At 43.0% G+C, this 14,945-nt stretch overlaps 1 protein-coding gene across 3 annotated transcripts in view; it reads right to left on the minus strand.

Moving 5' to 3' along the window:
* Positions 1–13,155, minus strand: part of LOC147022272 (complement C1q tumor necrosis factor-related protein 1-like) — a 61,828-nt gene extending 48,673 nt beyond the window's left edge. Inside the window, exons 1-2 of one of the 3 annotated variants that reach the window (XM_085892995.1) lie at positions 12,890–13,155; positions 12,665–12,700 (exon numbers count right to left, since the gene is read on the minus strand). The gene's annotated coding sequence lies outside the window, so the exon portion shown is untranslated. The remainder of the gene's footprint in view (positions 1–12,664; positions 12,701–12,889) is intronic. The other 2 variants (XM_085892993.1, XM_085892994.1) reach the window with 2 other exon arrangements.
* Between the last annotated feature and the right edge of the window lie 1,790 nt (positions 13,156–14,945).

Genomic DNA, 14,945 nt, shown 5'->3' on the forward strand with positions numbered 1-14,945 from the left:
TTGCCGTGTGCTCGCGTAATCGGTATTAGATCTGCATTGTCGCATTTGCTTTTTGTGTAAACTGCATTGTGTTTTTCTTTTCTGTGTGCTTTTGGTGGAATTGTATATGTGTGCTGTCCGTTCATCGCGAATAAATGTGCTTTATTATTGAACTGTTCTCCCGCTTCGCTTCGTCTTTTCCTCTATTGAATCCCCATCTTACTTCACGTAAAGGGTTGGTAGTGGGCTGAATACGCCCGATAATTAATCGAACCGTCGAGGTCGACGAATAACACCGCTCGGTTATCCCGATAGTACGGAACGGGTCGCTTAAGTGGCCCATGTCCGAAGTCGACCTGCGGCGAGGTGCGATCGCCCGGTCTACCCTCCGCGTGGGTACTTAGGTAGGTCGAATTTGGCGAGCAACCCTATCCCACGCGGGGGCTGATTGGCTCGATCCCGGTGAGACCGAAAGGTCCACCCGTGACTGGTTGCCGGCGTTAGTCCGAGAGGGTCACGACTGGATTGTCCGTCCGGTGGGCGACGTGCCGCGATTCGAGTTCCGTGGCCGTCAGCACGCCGGCGGGCGCGAATCCGTAACAATATATATATATATATATATATATATATATATATATATATATATATATATATATATATATATATATTAGATAAGCAGAGGCTATGACGTCAGTCGTGTTATATAATATGACGTCATTTTCAAATTTATAATATATATGTATATCAATATATTGATATATATATAAAGATTCAAGAATATATACATATATATATATATATATATATATATATATATATATATATATGTATATATATATATACATTATATACATACATACATACATATATTTAAATATATACATGTTTTCATATATATGTATATATATATATATATATATATATATATATATATATATATATATATATATATATATTGTTGTGGTTACCAAATTCGCAAACCACCATTCAGGTCCCTTAGGTGAGGTATCTCGGTAAGTACATGTGTAGTTAGGCCCAAACCCGTTGTCTAGTGGGAATACATGTCATTTATGCGTGCTGCGTCTCTTCAGGATAGCCGTTTTTCTTTTACTATCTTTATTTTGGACCAACCGCCATTGTTACCACCACCAGTCACAACATCAACCACCAACCACAACGCCGCTTCACCACAACCGCCACGACCTTCACGTCACACCTCGCAACTGTCGCATCGCCACCGTTCTTGCGCCGCTTGTGGGTACCGGTGTTGGACTCGTGCAGGGCGCGCGCCGAACAGCGTGTACAAAATCACGGATTTTGTACTTCAAAAACGGATCAAAAACGACACACGCCCACTTTTTGCCGTCCAATCGGTGAGCGAGGGGCGAATTGGCCCCGCCCCCAGGGCGTTGGAGGGCAATCGATATATGCAAATTTATGGATCAAAAAGCATTCACGCCCACTTTTTCTCGGGCCAATGGGGAGCGAGGTGAAAGGTCGAAGGGAGGGGGTCAAAGAGGAGAGGGCGAAGCTACGGGGCTGATAAAAGGACCGTGTTCGTCAGTCCAGGGACGAGGAGAGTAGGAGACGAAGAGAGTCGGAGAGTAGGAGAGTAGGAGAGTCCGAAACAGAGAGTCAAGACTTCGCGGGCGGTGGAGTTGGCAAGAAGGAGCTGGTCGTCATGTGCGTTGGAGTCGGAACGGAGAGGACGGAGCTGTGGAAAGGCGGCGACACCAGACGAGGGGGTGCTCGCGTCGGGAGCTGCACCCCAGGGAGGCCGACAGCGCGACCTGGCCGAGGTGGAGACGCTCGTCGCGGGATAATAAAAATCCTCTATACCCCGAGCATCAGCAACCCCCTCCTGTTTCCCCCCGCGCTGAGATAGTGCGACCAAAGGGGGCCCCTTTCCCACCCCCTACCAGACACTGTCCGCGAGGCCCGCGGAGTTGAGGCGCCATCGCCGCTCCGCGTCTCATCACCAGACAGGTAGGCCGACCCGGTCTCGGCCTCAGGCCCGCCTCATCCTTGAGGGTATTTCTTTTCCTTGGTTTTGGGTATGTGTTGTCGGCGCCGTCTGTGAAGTAGAATTGTATAAGTGTTGCCGTGTGCTCGGTAGTCGGTATTAGCTCTGCATTGTGTTTTCGCTTTTATATTTGCTTTTTGTGTAAATGGAATTGTGTTTTTCTTTTCTGTGTGCTTTTGGTGGAATTGTATATGTGTGCTTCCCGTGTGCCGCGAATAAATGTGCTTTGTGTTGAACTGTTTCCCGCTTCGCTTCGTCATTTCTCCCATTGAATCCTCATCTTGCTTCACGTAAAGGGTTGGTAGTGGGCTGAATACGCCCGATAATTAATCGAACCGTCGAGGTCGACGATAACACCGCTCGGTTATTCTGATAGTACGGAACGGGTCGCTTAAGTGGCCCGTGTCCGAAGTCGACCTGCGGCGAGGTGCGATCGCCCGGTCCACCCTCCGCGTGGGTACTTAGGTAGGTCGAATTTGGCGAGCAACCCTATCCCACGCGGGGGCTGATTGGCTCGATCGCGGTGAGACCGAAAGGTCCACCCGTGACTGGTTCCCGGCGTTAGTCCGAGAGGGTCACGACTGGATTGTCCGTCCGGTGGGCGACGTGCCGCGATTCGAGTTACGTGGCCGTCAGCACGCCGGCGGGCGCGAATCCGCAACAATATATATATATATATATATATATATATATATATATATATATATATATATATATATATATATATATATATATATATATATATACATACATATATTTAAATATATACATGTTTTCATATATATATATATATATATATATATATATATACATACATATATTTAAATATATACATGTTTTCATATATATGTATATATGTATGTATGTATAAATAAATAAGTATGTAAAAATAAGTAAAATATTATGCCTGGTGTTGGCTTAATGGCTTGGGTGGTGGGCTTGGGATTCTGGGATCCTGAGTTCAAATTCCACTCTTATGTTTAATTAATACCAGGTGGGGTTGACTCTGCCTGTAATTCTTCTGAGGTCAGCAAAATGAGTGCCAGCTTGCTGGGATCCTGTGTCGGAGTGGCTTCCCGTCCAGGATTTTGTCCATTAGGCAAGGAGATTGCTTAGCTCGCAGCACCAATGCTCTGAGTCTGGTCCCAATGGATGGATGGAGATATATATATATATCGGTTTGTGTGTGTGTGTGTGTGTGTGTGTGTGTGTGTTTTGTGTGTGTGTGTGTGTGTGTGTGTGTGTGTGTGTGTGTGTGTGTGTGTGTTTTGTGTGTGTGTGTGTGTGTGTGTGTGTGTGTGTGAGAGAAAGAGAGATTCTGAAAACAAAAGCATTGGGATGATATGCATACCCAAGCCATATATGTAGGGTGTAATAATTGTTTTCTTTTCTTTTTCAGGTTAGAATCTATGAAAATGGATCACAAGACACAAGACAAAGCTGAAGTGGTCCTCTTACATGCTGGAGGTTTAAGCCAGCGAGAACCTTTTCAAGAATTCCATTGCCTACATCCAACGAAGCCCAAACCTCAACAAGGAACAGTGTTAAAGTTAATAAAACGGTTTCGTGAAACTGGAAGTGTGACAGATAAACAAGGAAGTGGTTGTCTGTGCTCAAGTATGGATCCTGATCACACCGTTGATGTTTTAGCAAATGTTGCTGTGAACCCCCATCAATCAAGGTGAAAATTTGGTCAAGAATCGGGAATAAGTCACATGTCTGTTGTACGTATTCTAAAGAGAAACAAATACCACCTTTTCAGAGTCCAATGCATGCAACAGCTTCATTAGGATGATTGCGACAGACGTGAAGAGTTTTGTGATTGGATAACACAACAGGAATTTGTGCATCCTTCAATGTATTACAATATAATATTTAATGATGAGGCTATTTTCCGTCTCAGTGGAATGGTAAACCGTCATAACTGCCATTACTTGGCGAATGACAACCCCCATTTGTGGGAAGAGATCGACCCATGTTCAGAATAACCCAAGGGTCATGGTCTGGGGTGGCATCCATGGAACAACTTTACTCAGACCATACGTTTTTTGAATCGACTGTAACTGGAGAAACATATTTAGCAATGTTGAATGAAGTCTTAGAGCCTAACTTAGATGACATGCTGCTTGCAACGTTCGGATGTTTCTGGTTTCAGCAGAAATGGGCACCTCCACCTTTCGCCTTGGTAACTCAAGGCCCTGTCACACCTTGACGATTTAGCTGGCGTATGCCAACGTATGAAAAAATTGTCAAACGCTGGCACACGTCGAATACGTTATGGGTAAGTTTTGTATACGTTAAGACCACGCTGGCATACGTCGTAGTACACTGGCATACGTCGTAGTACGCCGAGCTCGTCGACAAATTTTAACATGCTTGAAATTTTTCGACATATGCCAGCGTATGATTTACACGTTCCGCATACGCTGGCTATAAGTTGTAGGCACATTACGCAATCGTTGACACACGTTGACACACGTTACTTGTAAGTTACTCATAAGTAGAAACACGTCGAGGTAATGTTTAGCGTCAGTGTTCAAGACTCCCTGGTGTTTTATTGATTTTTTTTTCTTCGGCATGACGGTGATGTTGACACTTTGATTTCTAGTGCAGTTATAATATAATATAATTCATATGCTGCCGCTCAATGATTTAAATCATAACCGCACTTGAAATCAAAGTGTCAACATCACCATCATGCTGAAGGAAAAAAAAAAACAGGGAGTCTGGAACACTGACGCTAAACATTACCTCGACGTGTTTCGACTTATGAGTAACTTACAAGTAACTTGTGTCGACGTGTGTCAACGATCGCGTAACGTGCCTACAACTTATGGCCAGTGTATGCGGAATGTGTGTCATATGCTGGCATACGTCGAAAAATTTTCAACATGCTGAAAATTTGTCGACGTACTCGGCGTACTACGACGTATGCCAGCGTACTTCCGCATGCTCTTAACGTATACAAAACTTACCCATAAGGTATTCGACATGTGCCAGCGTATTCTGCAAATTTTTCATACGTTGGCATACGCTGGCTAAAACGTCAAGGTGTGACAGCGGCTTGACACTTCGATGTCGAGTGCGGTTATGATTTGAATCTTCAAGCCGCAGCCTTTTAATAGGCTACGTCACATGATCGTTGGCGATACGCTGCCGCGCTATGCATAAGTTAGACTATCGTTGGGCATAGGTTGTGAACGCCGACAACACGCTCAGCATTCATTGATATAAGTTATCTATATGTTATCGAAACGTTCTGTGTGCATTACTAATACGTTATGCAAACGTCCAACTCGTTATGAATACGTCCAAAACTGGAAAAAAAACATCAACAGTTCAGCGTATGCCAGCGTTTTGCATACATTTTGATACCTTGCCATACGCTGGCTAAAACGTCAAGGTGTGACAGGGCCTTCAGCACCGATTCGATACCATGATACCAGGGCGATGGAACGGTCGATGTGGATCAGTGGAATGGTCCCCAAGATCACCAGACTTGACTCCTCTCGACTTTTTCTTTTGGGGCCATTTGAAATCTGTTGTGTATTCCAACCGTCCATAAACAATAGAGGCATTGAAATAATGTATTTGAGAGGAACATAACAAATTCAGGATGGATACACTGCATAACTACAAAACAAACTACAAAACGCCGAGTTTATAACTATAAAGCACACCAAGGATTAAAAATTTGAGCATTTGCTGGGATAAAAACCTTTGATTCTGGAATTTTTCCTCACACAAAAAATAAATATATAATAATAACCTATGATTCCAGAATTTTGTTACACCATGTTATTATATTTATATTAACTTCTCATGTTTGTTGGGGCAATTTGTTCTAAAGGTTGAGTTGGGTATAAATATGACAATTTATGACATTGTTACACATTTAGCTGTGGGGGGAGAAGGTGAGAGTTTGGGAAATTCCCAGATACAGATTACCATCTAGGAATTATGGGTAGTTTGGGGAGGAAGGGGTGGGGGGGGGTGGCTTTCACGATTATTCTTCGTTTGAGTATAATATATAAAATGGTGTCGGGGATGCAGAGAGGAAAAGATGGTCATCATTTGCTTTGCTGTGTAAAATGCCTTGCCGGAGTATCTTGTGTATCCCCTTAGTGCTTTATCCTTTAAAAAACAAGAAGCGAATACTTCGATATCGCGCGGCTGGGGGCAGTAAAAGTCTAGGTTAAGAATGATGAAACAATTTTGCAGTTATAAAATTTAAATGTAGACACGGTGAATTAGCATGCATGATGGGAAGAGTTGTGACGTTGGACAAATTTCTATTTATAGCCCGAAGATCAAAGGGACGTACGCGGCCATAAGTGTGACAGAAGACACAGGACAGAATAGCCAATTATATAACAGCGCGATGTCGCCGCGCTGTAAAAAGGCAAATTGTATTACACTCACCTGCTGTTGGGCATCGATTGATTATAGAACCTTCGGGTTTTGTCACAACTATAATTACATGATTTGGTGGAGTATCACATACAGTAAAGATCTGTTAAAAGGAACGCTTGTTATGACCACAGGTACGCTTGGTGGACTGTGCTATCTTTAGAAAAAATTTTCAACTTCAATGCAGCAGTTAAATGTATAATCTTTTGATTAAAAAACTTATCACAATCATTTAAGCCCTCAAGCGAAATTAAGTGAAATTCTACGATGAAGAAATTGGGGAGGAGTGAGACGTGAACGACTGAGTGGTAAGACTGGCAGCAAAACAAATTTATCCTGTGTCATCATCATCATCATCATCATCACCCCTAAACTTTTTGGGTATAATTAAATACCTACATACAATGCCTATGCCTGCTGTAGACTTAATGGTTAGGGTGGGTGGGCTTGGGATACTAGGGTCTTGAGTTGAAATCCTGCTTGGCAGTTTCATTAATACCAGGTGGGATGACTCAGTCTGTCATCCTTCTGAGGTCGACAAAATGAGTACCAGCTTGCTGGGATGATTGAGCCATTTGAGTATCCTGTGTTGGAGTGGTGACCTGCCTAGGATTGTGCCCATTAGCCCAAGAGACTACTCAGGCAGCTCCGATGTTCTGCACAGAGTATGGTCCCAATGGAACAATTCCTTGCAATATTCTGATCAGGGCATCTAAATTTACTTCCAACTCCTCCTTTAAATTCCGTTTGACCCAATCAAAAGTAGACTTTTGACAAAGTATTCCCATTGCCAGTTGAAGTCAGGCTATCCTGATTGGAAGCACACAGGATTGTTTTTTTTTCTTAATGCAAGGGTCAAGGCTCGTGGAAAACCTAAAAGACAAAGGGCAGCATGCTTACAGACTATCAAAGGGTATTGTGGGGTCGGGGGAACATCTACGAGGAAGAAAAGAGGAATAACACAAAAACGAGTGACAATGTAGGCTAAAGGATGGAAAGAATCAGTGTGTGTAAAAGAGATTGTGGTTGTGCATGGGTGAGCGCAGAAAGTAATGATGGGCAGCACAATTGAGAACATTGAAGTGAACACAACAAAATAGACACAGGTAGACTATTCTATCAGCAGGAGAATAAGGGGAATAATGAATGCAGGTCAGCAAGCAGCCTTTACTTGGGAAAGGTGAGCAGGGGAGGGTAAATTGAGAAGTATGGGCAAACTGTGGTGGCCAGTAGAGGGCAGAGGTAATCAAATAACTGACAAAATAAGAGAAGGTAAGAGTAGCAAGTCCACATGAAAAATTTAATAAAATAGATGGCCTACCAACTTGCCTTCAGTGGGAAAGTGACAATCCTTGGGAACCTGCCTTTTTTTCTTGAGATTCCAATGGTGCAGAAGGCCTTTTTAACCTCAAGAGGATCAAGGTAGGATGCAGGAGCAGCAGCCCAGATTGGGGAGAAATACTCCATGGAGTTTCACATGAAAGCTTTACACACCGTGATGATCTCGGTGTGGATGAGGAATGGCTTAGCTCGATAGAATATACCAAGACGGTGGCTGGCCTTTTTTGCCAGCTTGGAGATATGATCCTCCAATGAAACGTTATGGCATATAGTGAGGCGAAGTTCGAGACAATACACCTCCTCCAGTGGCTGTCCAGAGAAGTGAATTTGATCGTTCATTTGCCGATCCTTGTGGAGAGAGAGAGAGAGAGAGAGAGAGAGAGAGAGAGAGAGAGAGAGAGAGAGAGAGAGAGAGAGAGAGAGAGAGAGAGAGAGAGAGAGAGAGAGAGAGAGAGAGAGAGAGAGAGAGAGAGAGAGAGAGAGAGAGAGAAACAGACAGACAGACAGACTAATCTGTTGGACGTCATCTTCCAAATGGCTGAGCAGTCGCTCATCTTGTCCAGGCCTCATGAAAGGGATTTAGCAGAAACTGGTGATGCATCATTCTGTATAGGATGAATTCATCAACAAAATGCTAAAGTTGTTGTCTTCATATATTTCATTCATCAAAGTTGTCGTTCTTGTTGTATGGAATCCCTTCATATCAAATGCTATTCCATCCCATAGCCCATCCTTTGATGGGCATATCCACTGTTTTTTAAGATAATAGCCAACACCCATATTGTCACTGACATTATAATGGACGTTAATCTGTTACACTATTCTTTCACTTCAATCAAGTACAGAATCAATGAAGTACACTGTACTTTTATTATAACATTGCTTTTTATTCTGCCTCTATTCGTGGAAATTCAAGGACAGAACCAATCCCCATTTACACGATGACGTATTCTATTCCCTGGAGAACTCCGCTCTGAGGCTTCCGAGTCGTGAGCAGAGCAGACCCCTTGTTTCCTCTTGGGGCTGCAGGCAGCCAGATTGCATAACAATAGGTATGAATGATGAGCAATTATTAGTCTGTTTAGAAGGATGGTGTTCCCTTTTCACAGTACCAGCTTGTTTTTGGCAATGCTACCCTACCCCATCATTCCTATTTTAATCCTTAATTTGCTTGTCCAAAAATGTCAGCTTTCACATTTTATCCGAACAATGCTTCCCAAAAAGTATGTGCTATTGGATAACAACTGCACTGAAATGCAGGTGAACATCGTTTAATATTCCTTGAACTTTATGCTAGTTCAGTCTGCTTATTCTCTTCTGCCAAAAGCTCCAGTATCTCTTTAGTCTCCAAAGAATGCCAAGATGGGAACTTCACTGGGCCTATCTTGTCTTTGTGTCACAGGGGAGCTGGGTATGTGATAGCAGGTGGTTGGGGACCTGATGACTGGCGGCTGGGGGCATGATGGGTGGCTGCTGGGGATGTGATGGCAGGCGCTTGGGAACATTATGACAGGGGCATGGGGAAATGAATTACAGGGATTTGGTGTCGTGAAGACAGGGATCTGGGGTCGTGATGACAGGGATCTATGGATGTAATGATAGGGATCTGGAGACATGATGACAGGGATCTAACGATGTGATGACAAGGATCTAATGATGTGATGACAGGGATCTAAGGATATGATGACAGGGATCTAAGGATATAATGACAGGGATATAAGGGTATGAAGACAGGGATCTAAGGATATGATGACAGGGATCTTGGGACATTATGGCAGCTCTTGGGAAGTTATGTTACTGTTACAAAGAATTGTTGCACTTCAGTGGATGAGATAGGAAAGCATCCCACAGGGATATTTTTCTCATCTCACTGAAGGCAGCATTTACTTGCAGAAGGTGGGATATGGGTGTGAGAAGGTGGTTCCTATGCTATTCCAGAGCGGGAACAATTTGTAGTGCATCAAGGGAGGCATAAATGTACAATGGGTATGAAGGGAGGAGATTAGTTTTTCTGGTGTTAGTGTAAAACAATGAAAACACTCTTTGCTCTACAGACAGTGCAGGTGTTTATGACGTAATAGGAGGATATCTCCTTTGGGCTAAGAGAATGCTTTTGTAAATAAAGATAGAGGAGGAGGAGGAGGAGGAGATTGGGACCATACTCTGTGCAGAGCATTGGTGCTGCCTAATTAGCCTCCATGGCTTTTGGGCACAATCCTGGATGGGACGCCACTCTGACACAGGTTACTCAAATGGCTCAATCATTCCAGCAAGCTGGTACTCATTTTGTCGACCTCAGAAGCGTGACAGGCAGAGTCAACCCCACCTGGTATTAATGCAACAGCCAAGTGGGATTTGAACTCAGGATCCTAGGATCCCAAGCCCACCACCCTAACCATAAAGCCAACACCAGGAATTTGAGTTGGTGATGTGACAAGAACAAGCCGATTCGATTTTGGTTCAGGTCCGAATCCAGATCCGACCTATCAGTGGGATACAAAATGTAGACTGTTCAGCCTGGCGGAGGTATGCGCTCTACCGAGTGTCAGTGTTGTTCATTATGTGAGGATACAAGGTTAAAATCCCATATTTGCTGTGCTGATTTGTACATCGACTCATGTCCTTCCATTTCAGAAAAATAACATGCATCGACCGTTTACCAAGGTCTTCACTTTATACATGATATATAATGTACAATCTGTTTCATGGTTCTTAGATGCAATAAAACGTTTTACATTTTCAAAAGTACATTATTGTCGGTGCATGTACAATATGTGAGCATGTTTATATTACCGGGATTTGTGGTTTCACATATCAGAGATGGTAGGTCCATGTTTACAGTTTGTTTTCTGGGGCAAAAGTTGCACCAAGGTCAAACCCCCTGTTCGGATTAACTGCTGTTTGCAGTGCACCATCACAGGGGAACTTTAATTAAAAAGAACTGTTGTGTTTAATTAAACGAATGCTAAACACACTGCCTTGCAATGTGCATCAAGGTTTCTATCTCTGTATTTAAACACCAGCAAATTAACAATGCCACTTGCTCACAACCAGTCAGTTTGTGTTAATCATTGCTTTTTTTTTTTCTTTCATCCCAAGGTCATATTATAATACTGACTTTCAGCCAGACTTTTGTTTTCATTTAACTTTAACCACACTGTAACACTTTATCTTCCAAACTTAGAGTATAGAGCTACAATGCATGAACATATCAAAGCTGTGAAAGGGTACCATGACATAATTTTATGCTTTTCTCTGGTTCCATAAGGTTAAAAAATTGGGGTCAATCTTATCATAAAATCAAAGGTTTTAATGAACAATAAAACAGCAAAGTGGGACCATTATACAGTTTTTTTTTTTCATATTTTGAAGAGATTTATACAACAAGGAAACTTATTCTTCTGATATCCACGACTCAGACAGACATCAATGTACGAGGTACATTTTACTGAAATCCGTACAAAATGGACAAATCTAAATGCTACATGAGATTTGAATCTAACATTAAAGAGATCCAATAAGAAAGAAGCTCCAATGGGGACACCTGAACAGCTCCAAAGGATTTCAGGCTGAACTACAGTAAGGTTACCCGACAGCAAACTTCACACCGTAAGCTTTTTGTCTTGCAGTCAATGTCCGAAAGCAGAAGCATACAGTATGTTCAAAGTTGATGCTTGAAATCCTGGGCTTGCACATTACTCCTTATCGTCAGGATTATTGTGTTTGATCATTTCTCATACTCCTCATGTCATCAGGTGCATAAGGCTTCCGAAGTACTATCATTGGCTGGGGGCACAATCCTGGACAGGTGGCCACTCTGACACAGGATACTCGATTGGCTTACAGTCAGCTGGTACTCATTTTTATGACCTCAAATGGATGACATGCCACATCAACCTGCATGGTGTTATTTTAGCATGGCTGGAGCTTGAACTCAGGACATTAAGATCCTAAGCCAACCACCTTAACCATCCAGCCACCAATTCTTAAGAACCCAAGACAACCACCTTAACTGTTGACCTTCAGCTAGGACACAAGAAAGACATATGTATCCCCCTCGGGAAACCAAATCAAATTATATCCTTCTCAAGGTAAATATGGAATGGGTTAAATGGCATCTCAGGATTACAAGAAATTCCAAGGCTCAGGATATCAACCCTGGCCACAAAACCCTTGCATCGGTTGAATTGTGATTCCCTTCAACCCCCGTGGGTGGATGTGGATGACAATGTTTCTGAAGAATGAATCTCAAAGCATAAGAATCCTTGACTTCTTACATGCACACAAGACCCTTCTCATTTGGCTTTGTCAATGCTCAACAGTTCGACAAAACCTTGGAATTCCTTTGAGCTGCAAATCCATGGTGGTCTGTGACCTGTTCAGCAATGTGTTCATTAAGCATGTATAGTCCAACATGTAAATCGTATGTGTGCTTGTGAGTGCACATGATGAATATGGCCTATAGGAGTGCAAATGGTGAGTGTGTTTAATAAAAAGAGCTTTTTCCCCAAAGGGAAGGTAATCTAAGTTGAGTATAAAGGGGTTTAAATAGCCTTTACTATTCCATCGTGGTGGGAAGAAGCTTAGGGAAACCAAGGGTGAAAAAAGTAATTTCCAGAATCTCAGCACAACAATATTCTCCTGCAAAATGTACCATCTAAAAGCACAAGTATGAAAGCAAACACGACTGGTTCCTTCTCTTCAAAGGACTTCGCATTCTCTGATGCAATGGTTGAAGATTCACCGGATCCTACCTAGTTTGGCAGAGCTCAAATGTGGACAAAATTCTGGCTTTTGCAGTTATCCAAACCGAGTGTCCAGGTGATCACAACCATTGCAGAAAAAGTGAAGTTAACAATTGTTCAAATCGAAGGATATTTGCTTCCTACCTCCAACACAAGTTTCACTCACCTGTTCGACACACAATTGAAATGTAGCCCAGGTGTCCTGTATAAGAATGCCAAAAGAGTTAAAACAAAGAAAGGCCATTTGAAGCCTACAGAAGGCCTCCTACAATTTCAGGGTGAAGAAAGTTTAAAAAGTACAAAACCATTTCTCGATCACAACTCAGAAGGGATCAGTTCAGTCATCTATTCGACACAGAAGTCACAGCAAACAGGTATTTTACTCATTTACCTTTTGGTAACGACGCTGTGCAGTTAAATAGGATCAGGCCTCAGAGAAAACTGCTTCGTGGAACAATCCTGCCTTTCTTAGCCATTGCTTGGCAGGCAAGTGCAGGAATCTGGGCTTTATGGAAGGCCCACGTCACGACTGTGTGCGATAGGGTCTCCGCAAGCCCCCCGACGAGGCGGTGGTACGATGAGCATGAGTTGCCAGTGAAAACAAAGGAAATTTAAATTGTCCAGCTACAGGTCATCATATCGCGCTCGTTCTAATGTTTTCCCTCTTATGTGATCTGAAAGTCATAACTTTATGTGAAATACTGAAACTTTTCCCAGATGGATAATCATCCTAAAAACAGATAAACAGTCAATGGAATATTCCAGGAATAATTTACCAAAGGAATAAGCGAAAAATAAACGTTTTGTGAATTATGATTTGGCAAAATCCAAGCATGTTTATACTGCATACCAATCCCTTTAACTACAAACAGCTGAATTCCAAGTCAAATTACACATACAGCCTCAGGCAGCTTATGCCCAGTCTGAATCAAGAATTCCACTCCGTTTGTACATTTCGTGTATTTCCAGCGCTCATACCCAGCATCTCTGTGCAAGCGAAGGGAAGAAAGAGAGTTAGAAAGGTTAACTGAAGAGCAAATCTCAAAAGGTCTTTCAAGTAGCCATGAAAATCAAGCAGGGAGCTGGAGAGCACACTGAAAGCAATCGATCAGACAATTTAGAATTGGTATAAAATGGATAGCTCAATGTTGGTGAGCTCAATGTGGTTTCGTTTCCAAGTTCTCTTCCCTTTGAAATGGCATTTTAAGGAGTCTGTGAAGGTTTAAGATGCCATGCTGTTTTGAATGAGTCGAGTTTTACCCTAAGTCAAAAAAATTGTTTTATTTCTCATTATAACCATTACACAAAAATAATGCACAAGGCAATTATCTGTACAGTCTAGAATAGAAAATAGAAAATGAAAAGTACACTAGAATAGAAAATGGTAAGGTCAACTTCCACAAAATTTTGCGTAGTGCTCACGGTACCTGGTGTCAGGACATGGGCACAAAGTAATTCCCCGCATTGACCAACGTCTTCCCCAAACCCCCCTACCCCCCCAACCCCACCCCTCCTCCCACCAGCAAGAATGATTTGACAACGCATTTTTGGCTGTCCACGGAAAATACTGCAGGAGTTTCAACCACTGACCACTGTCAAAAGGAGCAGTTATTGACACTTTGTTGTTTTCGCTCCTGGAAAGAACCGATGTTACTGTTACTTAAGAGAGATGTAGTCACCTGACCATCATGCAAAGAAGAAGCGGGAGCTCGAGCCTCAATGTCACAGTTCCTGCTGTCATAGGATAAAAAAATGGTATTCTGTTGGAAAGTGAATAATCGATTTCCTTGGTTGGAAAGTGAATAACCAAATTTTGCATTCATGCCGTGTACCCTGGGTGAGGTCGTGGCCATTGAACAAATCTCCCCCCAGCCCCCACCCAGCCGCCCTTGCAAAAACGATTTTTCGCTTTTTCACCAAGAGTAGTGCAAGTGGTTTAACCACTCACATAGACCAGAGGGAGGGAATATTCAGGTCAGGTCAGGTATGGGAGCATGCACCAGAGCAGTACATCGCTACGTCCACTTTCGGCCGGTACTCCAAGGGCCTCTGTATGGCCATCACCATTTCCTTGAGATTCCGATCAATCTGCTGCAACCACGAGGCACCTGGTCAGCCCACTGGCCTCCTCCACTCACGAGGCTCCCTCGCTGAAAGAATCTGGTGAGCAGGATCAGTGTCAGGAAAACGAGCCACATGTCCTCACTCACAGAGGATGCAGGTAACAAATCTCATTTGAGTCTCTCTCAGCAATCGCTCATTGGACAGAATGTCGGGACAGCAATAACAAAGGATTCTCCGAAGAGACGTGGTACACAAGGAATTAAGTCTCTGTCTCAGATCCCTGGTCAGAGTCCAAGACATCCGAAGAGCAAGACTGGAAGCACCAACGACCTGAAGACTCAGACTTTCATCCTCCCACACAGGTACCGGCAGCACCATGCCCC

Source organism: Eptatretus burgeri, chromosome 8, assembly GCF_056783735.1.
Source record: "Eptatretus burgeri isolate ZD-2024b chromosome 8, Ebu_testis_v1, whole genome shotgun sequence".
NCBI classification, from domain to species: Eukaryota; Metazoa; Chordata; class Myxini; order Myxiniformes; family Myxinidae; genus Eptatretus; species Eptatretus burgeri.